Below are 12,461 nucleotides of genomic sequence, written 5' to 3'. Positions count from 1 at the left end.
GGAATACTTAATTTACACAAACCGAAATACACCAAATTTAAACGTAAGGTTTGGAATTTTGAAAAAGGGGACTACGATCGCTACTGTGAGGAGTTAAGACAAGTTGACTGGGATACATTACTTGATACGAATTTAAATAATGCAGTCTCCATTGTTACACAAAAAATTCTAGATGCTGCTAACAAGCATATACCAAGTAAATTAATTGTTGTTCGCACGAAAGATCCTCCTTGGATGACATCATTTTATCAGGAGACAAATTCGTAAATGGAAACGTTCGCACAAAAAAGCCAAAAAATACAATACTCCCGAGTCTTGGGAAAACTTTAAGAAAATTAGGAATGAATGTGTAAATTTGATTAAACTAGCAAAAACCCATTATTCTGAAAAACAATGTGAATCATTAGATTCACACGTAGATTCCATTAAGAATTGGTGGAAAAAATTGCGTAACTTGGCTGGGCTTCCTTCCAAATCCTCAGACTACCCCCCTATCCTATTAAATGATACCTACTTAGACGATAATAAGGATAAAGCAAATGCCTTTAATCGTTATTTTTGTGATCAATCAAGTGTTGATGACTCATCTACAAATATCCCAGAATTAAATTTAGATGACATCATTCATACTTTAGATAATATAATTATAACGCAAGAAGAAGTTCATGACCAACTCCTCTTGTTAGATGTGTCTAAGGCAACAGGTCATTAGCCCAAGATTTCTTAAATATGCGGCTCGCGAATTAAGCTATCCTCTGGCTCTGTTGTTCAATAAGTCACTTCAATTGTGCATTTATCCGTATGAATGGAAAATAGCAAATGTAATACCAGTTTTCAAGAGTGGTTCTCAAGAAACTTTATCAAAATATAGACCAATCTCTCTGTTATCTATTATTGGTAAAACGATGGGAAAATGTGTTTTTAAATATTTATTTAATTTTCTTTCTCGCTATAAAATAATTACACACTTGCAATCAGGTTTTATGCCTGGAGATAGTACTGTTAATCAACTTAATTATATTACCAACGATATTGCTAAAGCCCTTGATTCTGGAATGGAAATCAGAGTTGTGTTTTGTGATATCAGTAAAGCGTTCGACCGAGTCTGGCATGAATGCCTCCTTCATAAACTAGAAAAATATGGAATAAGAGGGGACTTACTAAAATGGTTTAAAAGTTATTTATTTGAGAGAAAAAAGAGAATTGTCATAGAAGGACAGACCTCTGATGTTTATAGCATTAAAGCAGGTGTCCCCCAGGGCTCAATTTTAGGACCTGTATTATTTTTATTATTTATAAATGATATTGTATGTGACATATCATGCAACATCAGACTTTTTGCTGTCGACACATCATTATATATAGTTGTTGAGGACGAGTATGCTACGGCTGAATTAATGAATTCTGATATAGAAAAAAATCACTTATGGTCTCAACAATGGCTTGTTAATTTTAATCCAAGAAAAACTGAAACCATGACCATATCTAGAAAAAGAGCAAAACCCCATCATCCACCAATATATATGAATGATACACTGATACAAGAGGTTGAAGAACATAAACATTTAGGGTTAATTTTTCAAGAAAACGGCTGTTGGGAAATTATGTTAACTATATTATTGATAAAGCTACGCCGCGCTTAAATCTTATGAGGAGTTTAAAGTTTAAGTTATCGCGTAATAATCTACAAGTTATTTATATCAGTTTTATCAGGCCTATACTCGAATATGCGGATACTGTGTGGGATAACATACCAATTTATTTAAAGGACAAACTAGAGAGTATTCAAATAGAAGCGGCTCGTATAGTCACAGGTGCCACCAAACTTTGCTCTAAATCTAAACTTTATAATGATACTGGTTGGGTATCTCTGAGTGAAAGAAGATCCAGACATAAAATTATTAAATTTCACGAAATGTTTCATGATCAAGCTCCTAATTATCTTTGTAGTCTCGTACCTTAACAACTTTATCAAGTCTATAACTATAATACTAGAAGGGCATTAAATGTTCAAAATATGAACTGTAGAACTACTTTTTATCAAAATTCCTTCCTACCATCTGTTATTCGTGAATGGAACAGCCTTCCACAAGATGTTAGATGTATAATCCATCTAAATTTACACTTAAAAATTATATAAATCGAGATATTAAGAAAGCCCCTTCATATTATAATACTGGTTGTAGAAAAGGCCAAATACTTCACGCCAGACTCCGGCTGAACTGCAGTGGCTTAAATGAACACCTTTTCCAGAAAAATATTGTTCTTTCCAACCTCTGTATATGTGGACAGGTTGAGAGCACCAAACACTATCTGCTAGAATGTCATAATTATAGTCTCATCAGGACACAAACCATTTCTACACTACCAAGATATAAAATACAAACATTATTATCATGTAGTGAACTCATCAGTGATGAGGAAAACGAAAATATTTTTAAAGTTGTTCAAAGTTTTATTTTAGAAACAGGGAGATTTGGTTCATAAACAATTATTTTTATGTCAATTTAGATGTTGAAAACTTTAATTTAATTTACCTTATTTTCGAAACATTTACATATTTCACAGCTACATGTGAGACCACAATCATACAAAAAGATGAGTTGATAACATTTTTCGATCAAACTGACTTCTGAGTAACGGGCAAACCACTGAATAAACATGTAATGTGAATTGAAAATTACATTATACGAGTTTCTTATTCTATGTTCCTAATTTTGTCATTTTTTTAAGGGAGACGGATTTATATAAGTTCTTCTTGTTTCCGAATCCCAGAATTTATATTGTATAATTGTATTTTGTGCACTTTTGAAAATAAAATATTGTTTAAACTAAGCTAAAGATTTATTGGAAATTTTTGGCTTTATTTAACAGGGGGTAAAACAGAACAGCAACGCACACGGCATACCCAACCTCGCTTCAGTTTTTGAATTACCGTATTTGTCCTATTAGAATCGAAATAATTCATGGAAGCCATAGATTTGTTGAAAATTTACACATGGCCGAGACCAGGCCATGTGTAAATTTTCAACAAATCTATGGCTTCCATGAATTATTTCTTAATTTTTTATCTTTTACAGTCAACCATGTGAACTAATTTCACTAAGTTAATTTGATAAATAAAGGCATAAAAAGTTTATAATTGGAGTATAGCTTGTGTAAAAATTTGCCCTTTACTTCTAAAAAAATTACTTTTAATCACAAAAATACAATATATATTTTGGACTTTAAGGGTTATTCTGGAATAAAAGAACAAAGTCAGTTATTTTTCTTCAAACCTATAATTGTTTTGACAGTAAAATGATGTTCTTTATATACATTTTTAATGGTTTGTGGGTTCTGCTAAAAAGCGACAATAATGTCGTTTTGGCGTGCTAGCGGTAAACGACAAACATGTCGTTTTGGCCACGAAAGGGTTAAGAGGGTTAAGAAATTAAAAACGAAAATAAAAGAATAAAATTTTAATACCATAATTTTAAAGACAAAAAAATCTAACAACTGTCTTATTAGGTGAAAAGTTCTCATACAATATTCATGTTAATTAACTATGTTTTTGTCAATATTGGAAGTTTGTAAGATATTACATCAACAAGCAAAAGCTTCACTAGTGGTTTTAACTATGCATATATACTTAAACAAAGCAGAAGGTATCAGATTACTTTTTTTACCCTTTTAAATTCGAAAATCAAAAATACTATGACGCTACCATCTTATATAGGCAATCTCAAAATGATGTTTGTCCAAACAATTGGCGCAAAGAGACCCGGCGCAAATGAACGGGAAATTGGCACAAATAGAACATCCTGCTAGATAGATTAAAATATTTCATATGTAGAAATTCTTTTATGCCTGAAAAACATTATTTCACTCACGAAAGATAGGTTTTTTTAACTAGTTCTGTTGTCAACTCGTAAACAAAATAATTAAAGGGAGATGACTCATGGGTCACTCAATGCAATCGTTTTGCACTATCGGTTAAAGCCCTTTAATTCATACTTCCTGGATAATGATATACCACAGAAAGCAGTCAGACAATAATCAATGTGAAACAAGTTTTTTTGTTTGAAGGTAAGCTAATTTACACTTATAATTTCAATTCGTTTTGTGAAATATTTCCGTGTACTTTGATTTCTGCTGTGTTTGGTCCTTTGGCACAAAGATTTTCGTTTATAGTGTCCATTTAATTAACATAGCAACCCTTGTGGTTTGTATGTCTAATGGCAGTAATGGAGTCCAATAATTGTTAGCACGGGAATGGAATAACATTTTAGTCGACGTAAATTTAAAAATCAGTTAGAAAGCACTTGACTCTACTCTGTTATTAAGCGCAAAAAGTAACAAAAGACAAAAGACACTGATCTTAGAGTAGTCGTAGTTACCGAAAGCTAGTTCAAATCCCAATTTCAGCTAATAATAATAAATATAATCAATGCTTAAATGTCAATCAGTAATACTATAACATATTCAGTGAAGATATGCCGTATGGGAGCAACCATTTAACTTCAAGGGGGGGGGGGGGATGGTTTTTTGTTTGAGTCAGATTTTTTTTTTTAGTTTTTCGACGCTATCAATCAAATTATTTTTTTTCAAAATTTAACACTATAAGATAAAGGGGAAAATCTGGATTTAGAATATTTTTTTTTGTCATCTGCTTGACCAAAATATTTTTTTTCATCAAATTGGGGATCAGAATATTTTTTTAGGAAAAAACCATAACCCACTCCCCCTCCCCCCTTTTGAAGTAAAATGGTCGTTCCCTAACAGTCAGGATTCTACTTCGTCAATGTTATCACCCCATTACGTCACCTAATTTTTTTTTCAATCGTTAAACTGGAAGCCATTGTACATGTTGTAGGGATGACGCGCCGCCAATTTAGCTCTTGGAACCGATAAATTTATCCACATAGCATCATTACGATCCTTACATGACAGTCGTATTTTCAAAGACAAATTTATGTACTAGCTATCAAACATCATTTAGTATAGTTTTATGCCTTTTATAACTTAAAACTAGTATCTGATTGGTTGTCAGGGGATTTTTTTTTTTTAAAGTTAAAAAAAAACACCCAAAAAAAAATGTAAATTTTTCGTCGGACTAAACATTTTCAGAGGTTGAAGACTAATTACACTAAATAACACACACAAAACATAAATTTTCTTTTTGAAGTTATGCACAATAAAGATCCACAAGTAAACTCTATCGTCAAGTGCTTTTAGTAAAAAAAAATGTTATTTAAACACACCTACTATGTTGTTATGACTCATTTATTTCATTTTTGAGTACTGTGAATTTAATGTCATTATATCAACCTGTAGGCTAAATAAAAAAAAAAATGGAATCTGAAGCTTTATACATTTTCAAGACAAAAAAGTCAACTCAAACACTCCTGAACATAAAAGGGTGTACTCTTCTTTTCTCTTTTTAAATAAAAGAGAATGCTGTTAAATTTATTTTTTTTATTATCGCCTATCGCCTAAATTTTGCGGTTGTGAAAATAAAATATCAACACTTTACCACGCTCTCCTTGCTGGAAGCCAAAAATGGTATTCGATTTTTCCCCCGTAAGTTTGCTCGCGTCGAAATGTGTCGGGTACCAGTCGATAATCTTTAGCATGGCCGCTGAGGCTGAACACTGGTCACTGCCTGGAAGGCTTCCGTTTTTATTTTGATTGAAAAGAGACCACGAGAATACGATATTGCAGACTCAGCCGCACAGTGGGGGATATTTGTTCGGATTATGCCTATTAATCGGCAACAGCAGTATCCGTTAAAAGGTGCTTTGCCGACGAGGCGGAAACCACAACTAATTCTACTTCTATGTGGTCGAAATTTCCATAACGCAGATACACTATACGCGTGTGTCAACCAGTACACACCAAGTTAAAAATAAACAAAAACTTAAAACAAAAACTATCGTGTATTTACAGGAACGAAAAAAAATAAAATTATGTTATGTTTGCAACAACTGCACAGGGTTAAAAACTAACACCCCACTGTGGGTACTTAAAGAGTTCGGAGAAGAAATATTTGAGTATAAGTTATTTTTTGATTGATTGAAATGACCTGCTGATGACTGCCATGTCCAATTGGAAACGGATCATGGAATGTGGTTAAAATGCCAATGAGACAGCAACCCTAAACCAACTTTCTGACATCCAAACCATCTAGAGTGCACTCTTCAGTTTTCTATACTGATAAACTTGAACTAAATGACAATTTCATGTCGCCCTCAAAAATAAAACGTGAACAATTATATACCCCTTTGACTACAATTTTTAATGCTGCCTATCTCCAGTGTAAAATCCTAATTTGTTTAAATCCAGATTACATTTTTGTATGAGTTGTCTTCTTTTAAAAATGTTTTTAATAGAATGGCCAGTAGAAACCGCCTTTTTATTAAAATGTATACATATATAATAGATATTAGGATGTGGGGAAGATACCTACGAGACCAGGACCTTATTGAACCAATTGAAGACTGTTACAAGAGTGCACTGCCCAATTTCGTATGCAGAGGCTGAGCAACATCATTTGAACAGCAATCTCTTTATTGACCCCTATTAAAAATACAAAACAAAGGTCGAGGGTTCGAACCCGAGCTGGGTCAAACTAAAGACTAAAATTTATATTTGCTGCTTTTCCACATTGGACGTGCATAAAGGAGTAAGAGCAAAAACGGGTCGGCTCAGAGTTCGAATAATGCGTCCGGGTAGGGTGACATGTCTTCCTGCAGACGATTACCCTGTGAACTAGCATGTTGAAAAAACTGGCTCAGAGTATCAGTCTAGTGAAAAGAAGGATTAGTAATCATAAAAATGTTTGTCCTGAATATGTCTCTGAAGCTGGACGTTAAACATCATTATCCATATTACCTTGACTCGTATGAAATTTCAATGTCTAACCGTTTGAATCAGAAAACAAGCATCACTGCAATAGTGTATATTCAGATAAAATGAAAAGTGAGATAGAAATGGACCAGGATCTAAGTCTTCAATATTTTGCATAGGAAACCAGATTGAAACACACACTTGCAAAGTTAACCCTATGGTCTTTCAAACCTGAAATTTCTTATGCCGTAAGCTCCGAGTAGCCCAATCTAATTAGTCCAGGAAATATCAGAAAAACCCTGCACAATGTGGTAAAAGCATGAAACTTGGTATATAAGCTCCTAATACCATTCTAAGCAAAATCAGATATGGAGCCAACCTGAAAAAAATCAACTTCCGGTTTTTTCCTAGATGGCGGACAAAATTGCAAAAATTCTAAGCTAAAAATCAAAGAAATCATACACAAGGTGGTAAAACAATGAAACTTTATATATTATCTCTTTAGACCCTTCTTAACAAATAAAATTATGAAACCAATATGAAAAACTATCAACTTCCGTTTTTTCCAAGATGGCGGCTTAAATAACAAAAAAAATAAAACAGGTCAATATGACGTTGCAATATTTACAATAAAAATATATCAGATGAGTACAATTGAAAGTAATATATATACAGTAGCTGTTATATGCAATAACACGTTCATTCATCTTGTTTGTGTCGGTAAACCCTATACTCTGCAGTCCATCAGGCACAATCCCCACCACACTTGCCTAAAGCTGTATTCGGAAGGGCGGATTTGAAACCCTTGCATTGTCCTCGACATCCTTTCTTGCATCAACAGTGAACATGTACCTGTAGTGAAGAGGTTGCCTCTGTCAATATTGTCCAGAACGGGTTCTTACATGCCGTTGTTTTGCTTCTTCCAACCATACAAGTCTGGGGATGGAAGAACAGGCTGTAAAAGCAAACACTGTATCCATATCAATCCAGAACGTTTGGCATGTTGGTAAAGTGTCTCTCTTGTTGGTGGTACAGACTCGATTGATCTACCTTTATGTGCAAAGAGTACTTTTCTAGCTTCATTTACACGGTTGGATTCACTTGTCCGATGGTACAAAAGAACAACATATCGCTCCAGCAATGGTAGAATTAAATAATTAAAAATTAAATATGCCAAAAGCAGTTTATTCAGTGTATGGTACAGCACAATGTCAAAAAATCTTTACATCAACAACATTTTGTCTTGGGTGAAGTGTTATTTCATTGGCAATCATACAACATCTTATTATTTTATACTGAAAACTCTTGTTTATAGTGCCTTGAAAAAGAAGAAAATTTCTACAACACAACTTTTTATATCTTTGACATAGTTAAGGCATGATAAACACTTTTAAACATATAAATCAAGGAGTAAAACTCATTTATTGTGAAGCAAATTCCTCATAAACCTATTAAAACAAGAAAAGAGTAAATGCGAGAAGGGGATAAATTATATTCAAAATAAAAAAAAAAAAGGGTTAAAACCACTTTTATTTTTATTTTTTTAGTCGACTCAAACAAATCCATTCTTTTATTTTTATTTTTATTTCGACCCCCCGACCCTAAATTTTCAGAAAAAATCTGGTAAAACAGATAATAAAAAAAGGTTGGCCTAAAGTTTGAATTTGGGTGGCGTCACTTTTACCGTTCTAGAGTTATTCCCCTTTACAAATGGAAAATTGCTGAATTTTTCGTTTCCGTTCTCTAACTTAAGTATTCTTCAACCAAATGTTATGAAACTGATACACAATGCTTATTTCCACAAAACTCAGATCAAGTACAAATTTGGGTAGCGTCACTTTTACCTCCTTGAGTTATGTCCCTTTATAATGTTATATGCAAGCGGGGGCATCATCTGTGTCACATGGGCACATTCCCCATTTATTTCCCAAAAACTGTCGCCGGGAACAGAGATGCAAATTAATGCGTTAAACAGATTATTTTTTCTGTGATTTTTTTTCGGCGGAATTTATGCTTATGCACAAAAAAAGATCCACGTGTATTTGCACCTACCTCAATCGACTGTTTTGTGAAAATGTGTCTTTAATTTAAATGTTTACAAATACCTCGAAGCGCCATACTATAATTTAGAAACAAAGCACGTAAATAAAAAAATAGTCCTAAATTATGCACTTACATCTCTATAGTATTAAATGAGAAGACCTCATTTTGTGTGTCGTTTCTCTTCCTTCCACAATAAATTAATCATCATGCCTCTGTGTCCTATAAGTACCATACATAGTCGCATTTGCCATCCTCGCTTATGATTATTCAGTTTGGGTTATTCTGGGAGGAAAACGAAAATAAAGGCGTCCGGATATTGTTTCCGTCATCGGACAGACTTTTAAGTCATAAACAAGACTTCCGTTTAGGACTGTTTTAAAATTACACATAATATTCATAAGTACTTGGGGACAGGACAATTATTTTCGCGTTTTTCTGTATACTATGATCATATATATACTATAAATAAAGTGTATTTGCTATAGAGACTAATTCCAAGTTTACTATCCACGGCGGTCACTGATATATTATATAGAGAGTCTCTTTATAGTGTATTTGCTATAGAGACTAATTCCAAGTTCACTCTCCACGGCGGTTACTGATATATTATATAGAGACTCTCTATATAATATATCAGTGACCGCCGTGGATAGTAAACTTGAAACTCTCTATATAATATATCAGTGACCGCCGTGGATAGTAAACTTGAGACTCTCTATATAATATATTAGTGACCGCCGTGGATAGTAAACTTGGAATTCGTCTCTATAGCAAATACACTTTATTTATAGTATATGTATGATCATAGTATACAGAAAAACAGAAAACAAAAAATAACGGACTTTGAAAAAAAAGGGGAGGGCTAAAAAAAATTGTCCTGTCACCAAGTACACATGACTTTTGACTACCTTTCCTGAAATTCTCCAGTCATAAAATTTTTTACAAAATTTCATCCTACACAGTTTATATACTTTCAACCACGCTCTAAATGCCAGCGATTTCGCGGGTGTGTTCTAGTAACTTTTAAAGCCCATAGAAACAGATGTAAACAATTCAAATATACCAACGTGGCCTTTTTTACCTTCTCTAATAAAAAGTGTTATTTCTTTTTGCTTAATTTCAACTGGATGTCAGCCTGGTTAGGAGCATGAGAAAAGCACTACATCTTATGCAACATCAAATTCTTCAAACTAAATGATTGTTTATATGAAAGAAATTAGTAAAGGTTTCAAGTAATTTGTGGTAACAAATTTCCTTACTTCATAATATTAATTCATACGTATTACACAGATAATATTCTGTGAACTCTAAAACATCACTACAAATACGGACAAAGCAGTAGAAAATCAATACTGAGAACATGACGCTCTTCAACAGTTTGCACGTTCTCCGCGAGGACACTTCTGTCTATAAGTTCACAAGAAAACGTTCTAGTAAATAAAGTAACAATGATAAAATTTAACAAAAGCAGATTTACTTTTCCTTCTAGCTCTTTATATAGAAAGCGATGAGGACAGTAGTCATAAAAGTTTTCAGAAAACTTAAGTTTATCTTGGAAAATATTCGGGGGGAGGGGGGGGGGGGGACTTCAATAACTCTTAAATCATTATCTGATAATTAAACCTTGAGGAAAATATCACATCAGCAGTTCATTGACATGTATCATAAAATCAAATCCTACTAAAAAATCTGATCAATGGCACGAGTTCATTTTCTGACAATAAGAGACGATTGGTCATAGAAAGCGCAACTATTTAACTAACATATATTTGATTCATGAAAAGTACAGTAAAGTTTAATTAACCTTTGACATGTGTCATCGCCCATTGATGTAACATATCATATATAGCCACGCCTTACTCATTAGCATATTTTGGTATTAATATTGATTCATGAAAAGGGTCTTTGCATCGGAAATAAACACATTTATTCTGAAACCAGTTGTTGGCATGATACTGGATATGTTCTTCTCATATATTTTATGTTGGTATGATGCTAAGGGGACGACCATTTGATATTCTGGTGGGGGCCAGGAGGATTTGTTTTGGATCAGTTATTTATTTTTGTGAACTAGAAGAAGAGATGATCTATTTTCTGCACTGATGAAGCATGGTTTTTCATTTTCATTAAAACAAGGGACTGATTATTTTTTTCACAATTATATTTATAATATTTGAAAACACACAATTTTTAAAATTTTGTTTATTCCTAAATAGATAATAAGTGTATAGTCAAATCATTATGTACCATTTAATCAGAATTAATCATCATCCTGTGGAAGTGAATCTTCTCAATTCCAAACTGCAGGTATTGCTCAGTACAAGGTATTAAAGTGGGGCTGTAACAAAGCCTCTTTTTAAAGTAATGTGAAACATATTTCCGAGCTGAGCGAGTCAAAAAATTTGGCGAAGGCTTTGGGAGCCGCTGAAGGCCACAAGAAGACAATATGTGGGTCTCAAAGCAAAATATATAGATTCAGTGTAAGACTTTTAGTTTTCAGGGACAACATCAAAAGACCAATATGTAGGATAAAGCAACAAGTGTAATTCAGAAACTGCTTTTTTTTGGTTCTTTTAGTGTTTTGGCTTGCAGAAAATCTCTTTTATATACCTGTCAATTATGTGTTTTTGTTCTCAAATTAAGTTAAGAGGGGTTGATTATCATTGATATACCTATGTCAGGTAAGTTTTTATAACACATTTCAATTACAACTTGATGTATTTCCTAACTGAGATACAATTTGAAATTCATGTAGTTTGTAAAATTAGATAAAAAGTCCTTAAATAAAATTAAACTCAAGTTTATTTGCAATTTTATTCATGCTGATTTCAAAAGCCTCTTGCATAGCCACTCCCTCCCTTATTTTAACTGAATCAGGAATGGTCGCCCCCTTACAATTTGAAATTGTACTCACTTCTTTTTCGGTTTCTCTGTTTCAATATATATCCATGAATTTAATGATAAGTTCACGATACATCTGTTTTTGGAATAATAAATCATGTGCACAATTAAAACTGATCAACTGTAACACGAGATAATGTACAGGTTATTATGTCAACATAACAGTAACAATGTATTAATAACCTCTAAACTGGGTGCACTCGTTTAATTATTCTAGTATAAAAGGTATTGTATGCATATTTAATTCATAGATAGATACTGAAACACAAATTAACAAAATTAAGTACAATTCTAAATTAAATCGCTGTGTTTATATTGTGTCATAGATCAAATTTATTCGTTCAGTGTATGTTTACTTGTTTTTGTTAATATGTCTTTTTGATTGAGTTAAGCCATTTTAATTGATATTTTATAGTGTATCTTTCTATGTTGTAATGTTACACTACTATTTCAGGTTAGGGTGAAGGTTGGCGCCTGTTTAAACGTTTAAACCCGCTGTATTTGTTTGCACCTGTCCTAAGTCAGGAACCTGTTGTTCACTGGTTGTCGTTTGTTGATGTGGTTCATAAGTGTTTCCCGTTTCTCGTTTTTATATAAATTAGACCGTTGGTTTTCCAGTTTGAATTGTTTTACACTAGTCATTTTGGGGCCCTTTATAGCTTGCTGTTCGGTGTGAGCCAAGGCTCCGT

At 33.2% G+C, this 12,461-nt stretch overlaps 1 protein-coding gene across 2 annotated transcripts in view; it reads left to right on the top strand.

Moving 5' to 3' along the window:
* The first annotated feature begins 3,972 nt into the window (after positions 1 to 3,972).
* LOC127700288 (uncharacterized) overlaps positions 3,973 to 12,461 on the top strand; it is a 157,589-nt gene continuing 149,100 nt past the window's right edge. The window contains exon 1 of one of the 2 annotated variants that reach the window (XM_052203706.1): positions 3,973 to 4,068. The gene's annotated coding sequence lies outside the window, so the exon portion shown is untranslated. The remainder of the gene's footprint in view (positions 4,069 to 12,461) is intronic. The other variant, XM_052203707.1, reaches the window with a different exon arrangement.

This window comes from Mytilus californianus, unplaced genomic scaffold (assembly GCF_021869535.1).
Source record: "Mytilus californianus isolate M0D057914Y unplaced genomic scaffold, xbMytCali1.0.p SCAF_5, whole genome shotgun sequence".
Taxonomy (NCBI): Eukaryota; Metazoa; Mollusca; class Bivalvia; order Mytilida; family Mytilidae; genus Mytilus; species Mytilus californianus.
The sequence above is the reverse complement of the archived record's forward strand: the minus strand, read 5'-3'. Positions and strand labels throughout refer to the sequence as shown.